This window comes from Antedon mediterranea, chromosome 2 (genome assembly GCF_964355755.1).
Source record: "Antedon mediterranea chromosome 2, ecAntMedi1.1, whole genome shotgun sequence".
Taxonomy (NCBI): Eukaryota; Metazoa; Echinodermata; class Crinoidea; order Comatulida; family Antedonidae; genus Antedon; species Antedon mediterranea.
This window is the reverse complement of record NC_092671.1, coordinates 14,366,874-14,379,900: the sequence shown is the minus strand read 5'-3', so window position 1 is coordinate 14,379,900 and position 13,027 is coordinate 14,366,874. Positions and strand designations below refer to the sequence as shown.

Here is a 13,027-nt window from a genome sequence, read left to right as displayed (position 1 = left end):
CAACAGACGTGTGCGAATGTATGGAGAGTTTGCCAGGTGATAGCTATTCACTTTATACATTTGCATGGCATAACGCGGCTGTATTCTTCAATCAAGTTAATCAGTGTGGTTGGTATAGGCTACAGTATAACCCTGGGCCTAATATTATACTCTCCTGCTAAACTAAACCAAAGTGTCATTGTTGATTATAAACCACTTAAGAGGTAAAACAAATTCTTAAATTAATATCACATTAATATGGGGTCTTGTGGCATTTAAAATACAAACAGGATGAACTGAAATGGACATTCATATGGAAATTCTTTGTTTTGGTTTGAAACATTAACCCAACAGCAACTGAAACAAATGTAACCCGTCCCCTATTCGACCATAAACGTGTGTCATGTTTCGCTAGACAAAAGTTGTTTGTTGTTACGGATATAGCTGGACGGAATTAGAACATACATTTATGTTAAATTAATTTTATTTAGATAAACATAGTGATTCCATCTTTGATCCTCTTTTTTTAAATTTTTTTAAAAAGGTTATTCAATCGAAACCAACAGCAATAATTACCGCCACTAACAGGTTTGATACAAACAAAGCCAGGACTGTTTAAAGCACCTTGATCGGCCCTAACATTGATGAAGGGCTTCTGTCGTCCAGTGCCCACCAGAGAAAAAGCATAAGCCAATACGTCTTAGGCAGATACTAGATGCAGAGGCTGCCATAAGAGTCAGCAGTGCTGATTTCAAATGCCTAAACGGGACCCCAGCTCCATATTATACAGCACCCGATATTCCCAGATGGTCTCCCATCCAAGCTCTTACCAGGCCCAACGTTGCTTAATTTCGGTGATTAAAAAATGTCATATCATTCCTTTCAATATCTCCATAAATATAAAAAGTGCCATGGATATTTTGCTGAAATATACGTAATTCAAAGCACCCCTGCGGGTATCCTTGTGTAGTTCCACAGTCTACAGGTTACACATTAACGGAATTATTTCTAACAAGAACATTTAGCTAATCATTTTATATTATATACATTACATTGATTACTTTTTAACATAAACAATCACTGTGACGCTGTGTGTCGGCAATGAGACGCATATACAAATAAAAATAATAAACAGTGGATCAACAGACACATAATGTATAGGCCTATGGGCAGAATATGTCATAGTGTATATATTGGTTTGTATTGTAATGGATGTTACTTGAAACGTAGGATTGGAATTATTATTCAGAATAATATTGTAGCTATATACTGATAATGTTTGATCTTTATATTATGGTCATGGTAACTCGAGGTAAATAAATCTCCTGCACATTTTGTTAATCATTATTCAATCAGTGTATCATGCCTATTACCTGTACAGCTTATTCGCTCGTAAGAAGAAATACATATAATAATAGAGGAAAAAGCAAATACTGGGATATAAATTAAGTATTTTTAAACAACAAAAAACGCAGTGTGTCAAAATTAAGATAAATCAGTGAGTTTGATGGTTAAATTCACACATTCGACTCTGCATTGAATCCCTATGTGCAACAATCACATTTGATGATCATTACTCTGGCAACCCATTCACTGTCCCTTCTCTTATTGGTCTAAATTGTTCACGCAGGCGCAATATAATACACCGTAAACCAATAGTATAGTATAACAGCGAGAAAGTAAGTCCGATAGATTCACACATTATCATTGTCCACAACCATCCGTTTGGCTTACCTAATGAAAACCTCTCTTGTTAGATTGTTTTAGACTTGAGACGAAGTAAACGATTTACTGCATAGATTTATCAAGACGTATCGGTAGTAAACGCTGTGTTCGTGTTCTCTCGCCGTTTTTAAAATAACATCGGAACGCTTTATTATTTTGATTAAGTAGTCGGAACTTTCTCATTTAGAAGATGTTTAGGTAAGTTTTTTTGCATCAAATTCTTTCCGCCTTTATAGTCGATAGTTGCATCAGTAGATTTAATAGTTTCAGGAGAAAAGGTACCCGTATATGTGTTTAATAATAGTGTAATTATTTACGATCGTTATAACCAGTGTGATCTCTTACTCGCATTCAGGTATGCTATATTTTATTCATTTAGGCCTAGATTTGGTTAGTGTAGATGTATGTGTAAAGTTGCTGTATGAAATAGTTTCCGCTGTTAATGAATCGCCTTCATGATGCGGGAAACATTGGACCACCAGTTGACCAGTTAAATTATTTACCTTTCCCATGTTATACATGTATTTGTTTATTCTTTATACTGGGTAGCCTCTTCAGACTAGGACTGTTCTCCCACAATGTTATGTAATATTATTATGATTAATGGATTATAATTATGTTTGTTTCCGCTTTCACTGAGGCGCGCAGAGACACGTACAGTACGTTACTCGATTCTCAATATCATGCGGACATTACATACGTACAGTATCTTATGTGAAACACATATGATCCTGTATTACACAATTGTCCTATGATACTGGAGCACGGAAATTTTGAACAATCACAGGGGAAAGAGTGATGTGTTGCGTGTCTGTCCTTGCGTTTTGTGGGGAATGGGTTTTTCACTGACTCAAACAATGTACAAAGAGGTACCACTGTCAACGGCAACCCAACCCCCTTTTCTTAGTGCTTAATCTTTACCGTACTTTCCCAATATCAATTGATAATAAAAATTTTATGACGTATTTAAAGCTATTATTGTCATTAGTCCTGAATGTGATGTGGTTAATATCTTTCTCTTTGTCATTTCTCATTTCCTGGATTATACACCAATTGAAATCTTAACCACGTTAAATGTAATATGTATTGCTATTTGGATATCGCATTACGTCCAGAAATATGAGCTGTCATTGATTTACACATTTCAATTAAAAAGACAATTATTCGGTCATTTGCCTGTTTACAAAGAAGGCACTGCGTAGGCCTATATCTATTGTGGAATTTAGTTTTTCTGAATTGTGTTAGTCTTACTAACTCGTCATCAATCACATAATTACTTCTAAACTAATCTCATTTAGATGATTAGAGAAACCAGTTTCCAAATTGAATTATGTAGTTAAAATCGTTGCATGATATAGAACAAGTCCATACTTCCTGGGCGCATACACAACCTTAGGTGTTGTTGAGGGTTATTATTAACTATCAATAATAAATCGATAATGTTATGTTTATTATAAATAATACGATCTTCTATGCTTAATTAATAAAATGTCCCCTTGATGGTGTTGGATTGGTGAACAAACAGTTATTATGGTATTTTAGTTATTTTAGTTACATTAATAAAGATACTTGCAAGCAGTATGGTACATTTAGAACCGCATGGTCATCAATGGTGGGTACTTGCGGCGACTAATTCACCTCGACACCCGATCCTTATCTATTCATACCTGTGCAGTATATTATTATAAATATTTTTGTGTAATTTGTTTTGTATGAATATGTTATATATGGTCTTTTTATATTTATAATATTGCCAAGAAAGACAATTTTCATAATATAATTTTATTTATTTTATGACGAAGAAAATGTTATCTATCTATCTATCTATGCTGTCTGTATGCTCCCGCCTCCTTACAGCAGGCCTCATTGCCTCTTTTTCGAAAGTGTGCGACAATCGGTTGCTAATTGATCACCAGTTTACATAGTCATCCTTATCCTCTCGTCATTATCATTAGTATAATAATCATCATCGTCGTCGTCGACAAAATCAGTATCATAATCACTGTCAATCATTAAGTATCGTCGCCGTTGCATCACCGAAATAATTGTGTTTTCTTCATATTCCGTATTTGTATACATTATTTCGTCGTTAGTCTTTTGATTTATTGATTATTTGCTGTAAAACTAGATTTATTATCTTCCTATTTGTTAAACTCTGCAGGTTTATGGTATATAAATCTACATCTTACTGTTTTAGTTTATTTTTTCAGACATTCAACTCGTTCGATTATCGGTAAGTCTGTTGCATCGTCGTATATTTGCTTCACGCATGTCTACACACAATCTAACGCCACCCGGTTGTTTAGGTTTAGGAACTAGTACTATCGGGTTTATCCATGGGGTTAGTTATTTTACCGGTGCATTTTCTAATTTATTAGTATATAACTCTTCTTCATAACTTTACATAATATTTGTATAGGCTTATGTTTATAAAACACTAGAATTAATAATTGAAGTAGTACTAACCCCACCCCATGATCCACATTCCTCATTTTTATTTCATTTTCTAATTTAAAAAAAGTGTACATTCTTTTTAAACTTAGGCCTAAAACGATTCAGAATTCAAATTCCATTCTAAATCCAATCTGACAAATTGAAGCTTGGGGTCATGTGATTTTGAACTAAATCCATTTAATTCCACTTACCATAATATCTGTTAACCCATGCTGACAAGAAATGCAAAATATGCATTTTATCACTCACAAAATTATATTTTATGATCAATTGTAAAATTCCGATATTTTATACTACAACGTGTGTTTTCACATTTATATTTACTTTCTCAATTACATTATAAAGTTCTTAAATACAATCGTTCTACTTTCAAAGGCGTAGAGAATACGACGGTGTAGTATTTTCAACAGCCCGTATCTTTAACACATCATTTCCTTTTTTATTTGATTATCTGCATTTCACTTTATAGGTACTCTTAAAGAATGTATTAAAAAATCATGAACATTTAAAAAATGAGGCGGCAATCGAGTCATCATAGCCTAACCCTTTTCACTGTCAACGTGGTGGATAGAACATCCTCGATTTCACTTTGATAACGTATTCGTATTTATAAAGCACTTATTTATGTGTGTATAATACGCTGGTTCATGTATGCAGGCATACGCATACGGTAACGCTGTCAGTTGACTGACCAGTAACATCTAAATTATTTATTTTTGTTACTCTTCGGTTTCTTCCTTAATTACCAATTAACTTAATCATTTAAGAACAACCGCTTCAGAAATGAGATATTTATACTTTTATTTTTTATACTTTTGAATAATTATATGATTTTGTTTTAATCTTCTCTTTAAATTAAGTGTATACACACAAGCACTTGTATAATACAGTTCTTGCAACACGCGGCGTGAACGTTTGAACTGAAAATGACGTTGTAAGATATCTTTAATCCTCAACAATTATGGTGCAATTGCCGAAGAATGTAAAATACCGCAAAGTTTTAATTTATGAATTATAGTATTAGTCGCTGTACCTTTGTCATTTGTGAAAAGATATTTAAATAACTCTCATGCTTCAAGACTTCTTATAGTACATATTACAAAGACACTGAGCTCGCCTTGTCAAGATAGGAACTCGTAACAATTCTTTGATCTTATGTCTGGCTGCGACAAATACAACAGTACTGTACTATGTACACATTCTCCGGGCGTTGAACAGATCGTGTCGCAGCCACAGATAAATCATTTGATCTCCGGAGCTCAGCATCTTGTTGTTAGATTAACTTGATACTACTAACCATTGTCAGTATGTCTTCTTCTAACCACTGATAACTATGGTAACCAGTGTGTCTTTTTACTTAACTTTTGTACAATTGTGACTTAGCTGCCGCTGAAGATTCCAAAGTGTGTTTCTTTAATATTGTATTAGTTTACACAGTTTATTGAGTCTTTTACAAATGAAAATATACATCTGTGCCCTTTACGGATACATACTATTATAAAAGTAAAAACAAAACTACGTAACACTGAGAATAGGAAAACATTTGAAAAGAATCTTATTTCTTAAGTATACTATTCTCTTACGATTACTATTCTCTAAGTATCACAGGACCTACTTAACAGCTTGTTTGTTGGAATGTTTTCAATAATCACTAATTATCATGGCTTGTATTGAAGAAGTTAATAATTCTGATAGCTTGACAGCCTTTCAAGTCGATTTTATAACTATTGGTTTATACTGCTAAACTCGCAGGTTTATGGTAGTTGATTAAATTTAACATTCATGGAACTTAAATTGGAAATGCTCAAAGTTCAATTCTATATATGAACGAATATTAATCTAGATTGGATTATTATCTTTCGCGCCAGTGGGACTGTACATTCGTTTTTAGGTTGTTTTGTTTTTAATTTATTAATATATAGCCTTCTGGGTACACTGTAGGTGCATATATTTTACAGACTTTATTTCCATTAAATAGACATTCAATTACTATTTGTCGGTAAATTACGGATTGATATTTGAATAAATGAATATTTCTAACATCTCATATATTCACAGATTACCAAATGCACAGTACTTAAAAGATAAATTGAATTTCTGTGACAACTAATAGAGGTTGTATACTTAGAGTATACTAGACATTAAGCTCTAAACACAATCTAGCACCGTCCTGGCGTGTTTTGATTTACTGTTGGCTTCCTTTAAGTCTGGTGGTCAATGTCAACTTGTTTCTCTTTCTCAGAAAGCGTTGTTGTGGTCTCTACCCATGTTCACATCACTTCTCTGTCACCTAGTTATTTCTATAATAACTCTATGGTACCATGCATGGTACCATCTGAATCTATAAGATGATAAAATTAACAAAGGCAGTCGATGTATTTTGAAACGTGCATTTTCCGCTTTTAGAGATGCTACAGTTTAAAATATTTGGCTGAAATCTACTAAAAAGGGGAGTGAGAAATGTTTTATTAGTTTTTAAATTAATACAATAAACACATATTTAAGTTACTAGACTTTGTTGATGTGGTTCGTTTAGCTAATTTAGATTGCTGTTATAAAATGAATAAAATGCACTTTCGCCAATTACTATTGGCACAAACTCATTAATTCAGAATAAATATTTATTTAAGATTTAAACTCCCTTTAATAGTTTGATTAATTATTTAATTGAAATGCCATTGCATCGGCCATATCTGGTAGGTTAGATGTATTTTTTTTTTGTGCCAATACATTTAACGTGGTGAAGGTTGATGTACGTTAATTGGCATAGTCACGGGTGCTAACATAATAGTAAGTCCGTGAATATTTACTTGCATAGTATCAAGAGCACTCACGAACATGTTCTTCTTTATTCATATAGTGTCTTAACAGTTCTGATGTATCACGTTAAGTCAACTCAAGGCTGTGTTAATATTTAATGTCTATTATATCGTATTTATCTGTTCAATTGACAATTGACATCATGTTGTTTTTCACATCAATTTAACCTCCTTAACAATAATCCTTTTTTACCGGTATCACCTAAAGATACATCCATTTATCAATAGCTTTTTTGCTTTATTTGCAAGCACAATATTGACATAGGTAGGTAGCTGGTACATTGATCACTGTACTTTATATCTAAAATCATATTCAAAGGTAAGAGATAGATATTGAAATATATAAATAAGATCTTTGTTTAAATGTACACAATGACGGAGGGATCTCTCTTCAGTTAAACTCTATTTTTTTGGAGGAAGTAAATATACTCTTGTATTGAAACATAAGTATATTCTATAGTGTGAGTAGGCCTGCTGTCAAAATATATATTCGTAGTCTGTGTTACAAGGTCATAACAATAATGATAATGACCTACGTATAGCCCCTCCTTTACATTATATTACATTTCAATTTATATAGCGCCTTTACAAGGATCGACCGATCATCTGGTGAAAATAATTATTTCGGGAAAAGATGGGTTTTCAAGAGTTTTTTGAAAATTATAATTGAAGATGAGTCACGAAATGTGCTTGAAAGATTATTCCAAATGTCTGGGTCTGGGTATGGGTCTCCTTTTGGATACCCTTTTTCATGGGACCCCAATATTAACAGGATAGTAGGCCTAGTAGATTGTAGGCCCACCACAGGTCTCTTTCCTCACTGTCAATTTGCTTTGCTGCAGCGCTGCTCCCAGGTGGAATGTGAAGTTATTCACCAAGTCGATTGTGAAAGTTTGTCCGACTGTAAAGCCGGATTTTAGGAAAACGCCTTTTTGTATATAATTTATTTTGAATACATTGATCAACAATGTTTGCTTAAGATCGGATTCCCACAACGTTCACTTCTTAGTGTTTTGTTTTCTGGTTGTTGTTTTGTCTGTGATTGATCAGACGTATTACATTTTTTGTGGCGCTTAGAAAGCTTGTTGCTTTAAAGACTGAAATCTATTGATTGGTTAATCGTTTTGCATTAAGAATAACATGTTCACAGCAACCACGCATATACATTTAGTTTGGTTTTACACTGCTTACTTAGAGTTAATGTTTTTAAAATTATACCAATCGGTTTTAATCCACCCGGGTTGATAAACAGGTCGATAGGTAAGTAGTGCTATTTTTAACTTGTGTTGGAATACCGTCCCTTTATTACCCCTGAAAGTCTCTAACCATGGGTCCTATATTCCTAGAAAAGAAATATTTTTAGCAGTCGAAAATTGTGCAACCGTATGCAGGGGCTGAAGTTTCAGTAACCTGCACTTGCAGGTGAGTGAGCATCGTATCTTAGGATACGTACAAACAATCAACAAACATGAATAAGTTTATCCAAAAAGTTCACATACATCAATAATTATGTCGGCTTATTTTAAGTAAAGTTTCGAGACACGAAATCCTAGCATAAATCACTTTGCCAATTGATTGTGTGAGAAAAGTAGAGCTTATCCGAGATCCACAGTAGGACCATCGTATTAATTAAATGGCAAAAGGTTTCCTGCTTTCTAGGAGTTGTATCCGATAATCTATATTTTTCTGACAACACTCGCAACATAACCACAGTGCTGACTTTTGTAATTTTCCCCTGAATACCAAAAATAACTTTGAGACGATGTCAGACACTGTTTTAGATTTCCTTGCCCAAAATATATCAAATTGTGGCACCGTAACACCCAACAAATCGTACTATTAACGCCCAACATTAATACTTCTGATAATGTGTGAAAACAGTTTTAGATTCATCCTCCCAGTATAAATACCAAGGCTTCCTTAGTTATAGTAATGGACGATTTCAATACGATCATTAATCCTAATACAAATTCTAATTCGATTATGAAGTAAATTCTTTCTAAGAAGGTATGTGTAGTTGATACGAACGATTATTTGGTTTTTCTATTGTCTTTTTAATAAGATTACCGGTAACGTATTTCAGTTCATTTTATAATGAAAACATTTGTACTGTAGTTATTCCATTCAAAGGGCCTTTGTAGACCTTGTATCGGTGTGTACGTGTTTGAAGTAACATTTTATTAAACTAAGTTACATCATAAATCGATGCAATTTTTTAATTAAAAAACATAAAAATATAGACCATTCAAATTGTATTCTGAAGTTCAACGATCTCATTTTGCCCGTGTGATCCTTAAAAATGATCATTGTTGTTATTCCCTTTTTAATCGATACACTTTTATCATGATAATAAAGTACACTAAGACACATGCCACATGTGTGCAGTCTTTTATTATAGTATTAACGATCATAACGAATAAATTAATAATTCACATACGTATAAAATCGATAAGATATTGAGTTTACATACAAGAACGTTGATTGGTTAGAGGAAAAATTCCGGACGATTTTTTTAACGAATGACTTTCAGATACGAATCTGCGCTCCCGATCAAAATTTGTACGGTTCAATACCCGTTTTCCACGATTTTTCTCCGGAATCCCACCTCATGATGTGAACATGCTTATGATCTAGGCCTACATGTTATCAATGGGTTGAAGTGACAGGTCTATTATCCAGTGCATAATTCTTCATGTAACAGGTGTAGGGTATCATGTCTACAGACAATAAACCGGGGGCATATCAGATTGCTTGCCGAAAAGCGTTGACATGAAGTCTTTGGAAATTGGTAGTGTGTTGGAGAAATGTTGCAGTCAGAATACAAGAAACTATATCAAGGGGACACTCCTATATCAAGGGGACACTCCTATATCAAGGGGACACTCCTATATCAAGGGGACACTCCTATATTAAGAGGACACTCCTATATCAAGGGGACACTCCTATATCAAGGGGACACTCCTATATCAAGGCGACACTCCTATATTAAAGGGACACTTTGTTAGGTATACGTCCAAATGTGTCCGCTATGGCTTCTACTGTAATAATATAGCTATATAGTAGGTAGTGCCGCGGAATTTCATTCTTCACTGTTTTGTAATGATGTTGAAATAGGCTGCATGACTAACATATTCAATCAAAGGGCACATGTAGAATAAGGCTGAATATATATATACTTTAATAGATTGAGGGCCCGTCTTACAACAGCACTTCAGGTTGTGCTGTAAGGATTTAGCTGATTGATGTGAGAGCCAATTACGTATGGCTTGTTAGTTATAGAAAGAGATCATATTATCTATTTTCGGAATTTAATTTCACTTCTTAATGTATATATTCAGCAGTTAGCATAAGGTCAACATACGTTCAAATACACCATAAGTTTCTTAAATACCGCTATATCTCTATTATATTGGAATTTACTATCTAAACGTTTTTAAATAACTGAAAAAAAATCAAAAAGAACAAATACATTTGTACAGTGAATTACGCACGATATCTATGACGTTAAGACGTACCGTACGTATATGCGGTATAACAGTTCTTACAGGTGCCTGCTTTTTTGGAATTTATTTATTATTTACTAAAGTTTGCACAGAAATTAAGTCCATTCTGCAAAATGAATGATAATTTAATTTGTTGACCTTTTAATTTAATTGAATCTGATTGCAGGGTCTTGTAGGCCTATTATAATTGTGATTCGGTATACAGTTTTCTATCATCGGATTAGGAAGTTGCATCACGTTGATTTGCATCTAGTCTGAAATGGGCCTAATAACAGGTATGGCTGACAGGTCCTTTAATGTAAAGCTTTCGAACTAATTATGCTGTATCGTTATGTCATAGTGTCCACAATAAACATTTATCATGGAATTATTTGCAACATCTGTAACTGATGCAGAATCTTTTGATACATAATATTCTCGTTACGTTGAGGCGATCAGCTGCAGACAAGCCGATAGATTTTCATTTCTCCTTATTAATGGCATTACTTACGAAGTTGCAGCTTATGTAGGCCAATGGTTGACCAGTGACATTTTATGTTTAACCAAAATATTATTATTATTATTATTATTATCATTATTATTATTATTATTATTATTTAATAAATGAACCATAATAATATAGGCCTATTCGATATTTTCTCATTGTTGATGTATATATATTGAAAGTTAATAACCAATTGTTTAATTTTATTGACTAAGCTTTATTAAATATAGTTTATTAAAAAAGGAGTTCATTTTAATCAATGCGTTAAAAAAGATCATTGACCTAATTATATACAGGTAGTAGTAACAATGTTCATTCAGGGTGATTATGTGGACCTTTTCATAGTTGTATTTGCATTAAACTTTAATGTAGATTCAGAATATGAGTGAGTACACTGGATTACTTCTACCAAAACCAATGTCATACATTCAACAACAAGTACGAAATTGGCAGGATGATGATATTTAGAATTCATCATTTATCTGTCATTGTTCTTATATTCTGCATCTTTTAAGACGAGATTTTTTAAATAATATTTTAAAAATTAATGCAGTCTTAGTTACTTACTTATCGCCGTTCCGCGCGCCACGACCGCTCTGCTTATTTCTGCAGTTTCTCGGTGTAGTGGAGTACGCGTATGTATCTTTTTACCAACTATGATGACGTAATTTGTGAACCATTGGTCAGTTCTAACAAACGTTGAAGTTGAACTCGGTTGAACTTCAACAATTGTAGATGTTAACTCAAATCAAATCGACCATGAAGGAAGTCTTCTTCGATGATCTGTCACCTGATTTGAACTGATGTATCTCAACATATAACTGAATGAATGAAATATTATAATTAATGTCGAATGATGTATATATTTGTCCAGTAGGCCTATTTATAGGAATATTCCGTAATACAACATGTATCACAAGTGTTTACTGTATCATGAAAGGGTATGTTAAGGGTTAAGTTAGAGTCTATGATACAGTCGTCACATGTGAAACACATGAGGTTCTACGGAATTTTTCGATGATACTTGAACCCTATATATCCAGTGCCAATCCAGGACTGTTTACCACAGGCCCAGTATGTTGAAAGTGTTCATTTATTTCAATAACTTGGATGGGAATGTTGAATTGCTGGCATATTATAACAATGTAAAAATAAATTTACACTTGAGAAAACATTGAAGTGATAAATTGAATTATCCTGTATTGCACTAGACGCAGCAAGCAATCACCCATATACATGAGAAAGAGGTTGTGGAATTTCACTTCATTAAGAATTGTGTTTTGATGCCGTTACGGTTGTCAAGATGGATTTCGATATGTAGACAGTAAGCAAATGTGGTGTGTGACTTTAAAGCACGATGAATACCCTATATTATATCAAATTAAATATTGGTGCAAAGGCAAACAAATCGGCCTAAATTACAATTTTTCAAAAATTAAATGCTTGCGGAACCTAAATCGCAATGGTGTAATGAATGATGGCTTCGCAGGATTATTTCATTGTATCAAAACGTTTTGGTCACGAACTACACAAATACGTCTACATTCCTCTGTGAATACATTTAAAGTTGTTTGTGTGAAGATCAGAGAGACAAAACGGTATAATTCAGTAATTATTTACCATTGAACCCATAAAGTTTCAATTTTTAATCCAGTATACAGACTCTGAAAGCCGTTTCACTAAAGAGGTGTCATTCTTTAGATTGGCTATTCAATGAAATTTTATGTTATATAATATCCCTTTAACTGTATACATTACATTTTCTATATATCGATATACTTTTCCATGGGGACTTCAGGTGATTTAGAAAATGTCCATATCAGATTTGTAATATTAGCCCTATACTATTTACTGTGGCAATTAATCTTTGTGGGACGGAGAGTGTCAACACGTTTCAACTTAAAAGTTGTTTGCCAGTTAACCTGTCAGTTGACCGACGCCGTAATTGAACTGGAGAAATGCATTGAATTAGATAATTATAGTAATACCTGTACTTTCAGGAATTAAAAATAAATATACAATTTGTTGCTGCTTAATGTCTTGGTAATCAATAGTTTGGAACT

General features: G+C 33.4%; 1 protein-coding gene across 2 annotated transcripts in view; it reads left to right on the top strand.

Annotated features, from left to right (window-relative positions):
- Window positions 1-1,647: 1,647 nt before the first annotated feature.
- Window positions 1,648-13,027, top strand: part of LOC140040499 (cardioacceleratory peptide receptor-like) — a 28,504-nt gene continuing 17,124 nt past the window's right edge. The window contains exon 1 of one of the 2 annotated variants that reach the window (XM_072086484.1): window positions 1,648-1,902. The gene's annotated coding sequence lies outside the window, so the exon portion shown is untranslated. Of the gene's footprint in view, window positions 1,903-8,134; window positions 8,238-13,027 lie in introns of those variants that run through there. The other variant, XM_072086486.1, reaches the window with a different exon arrangement.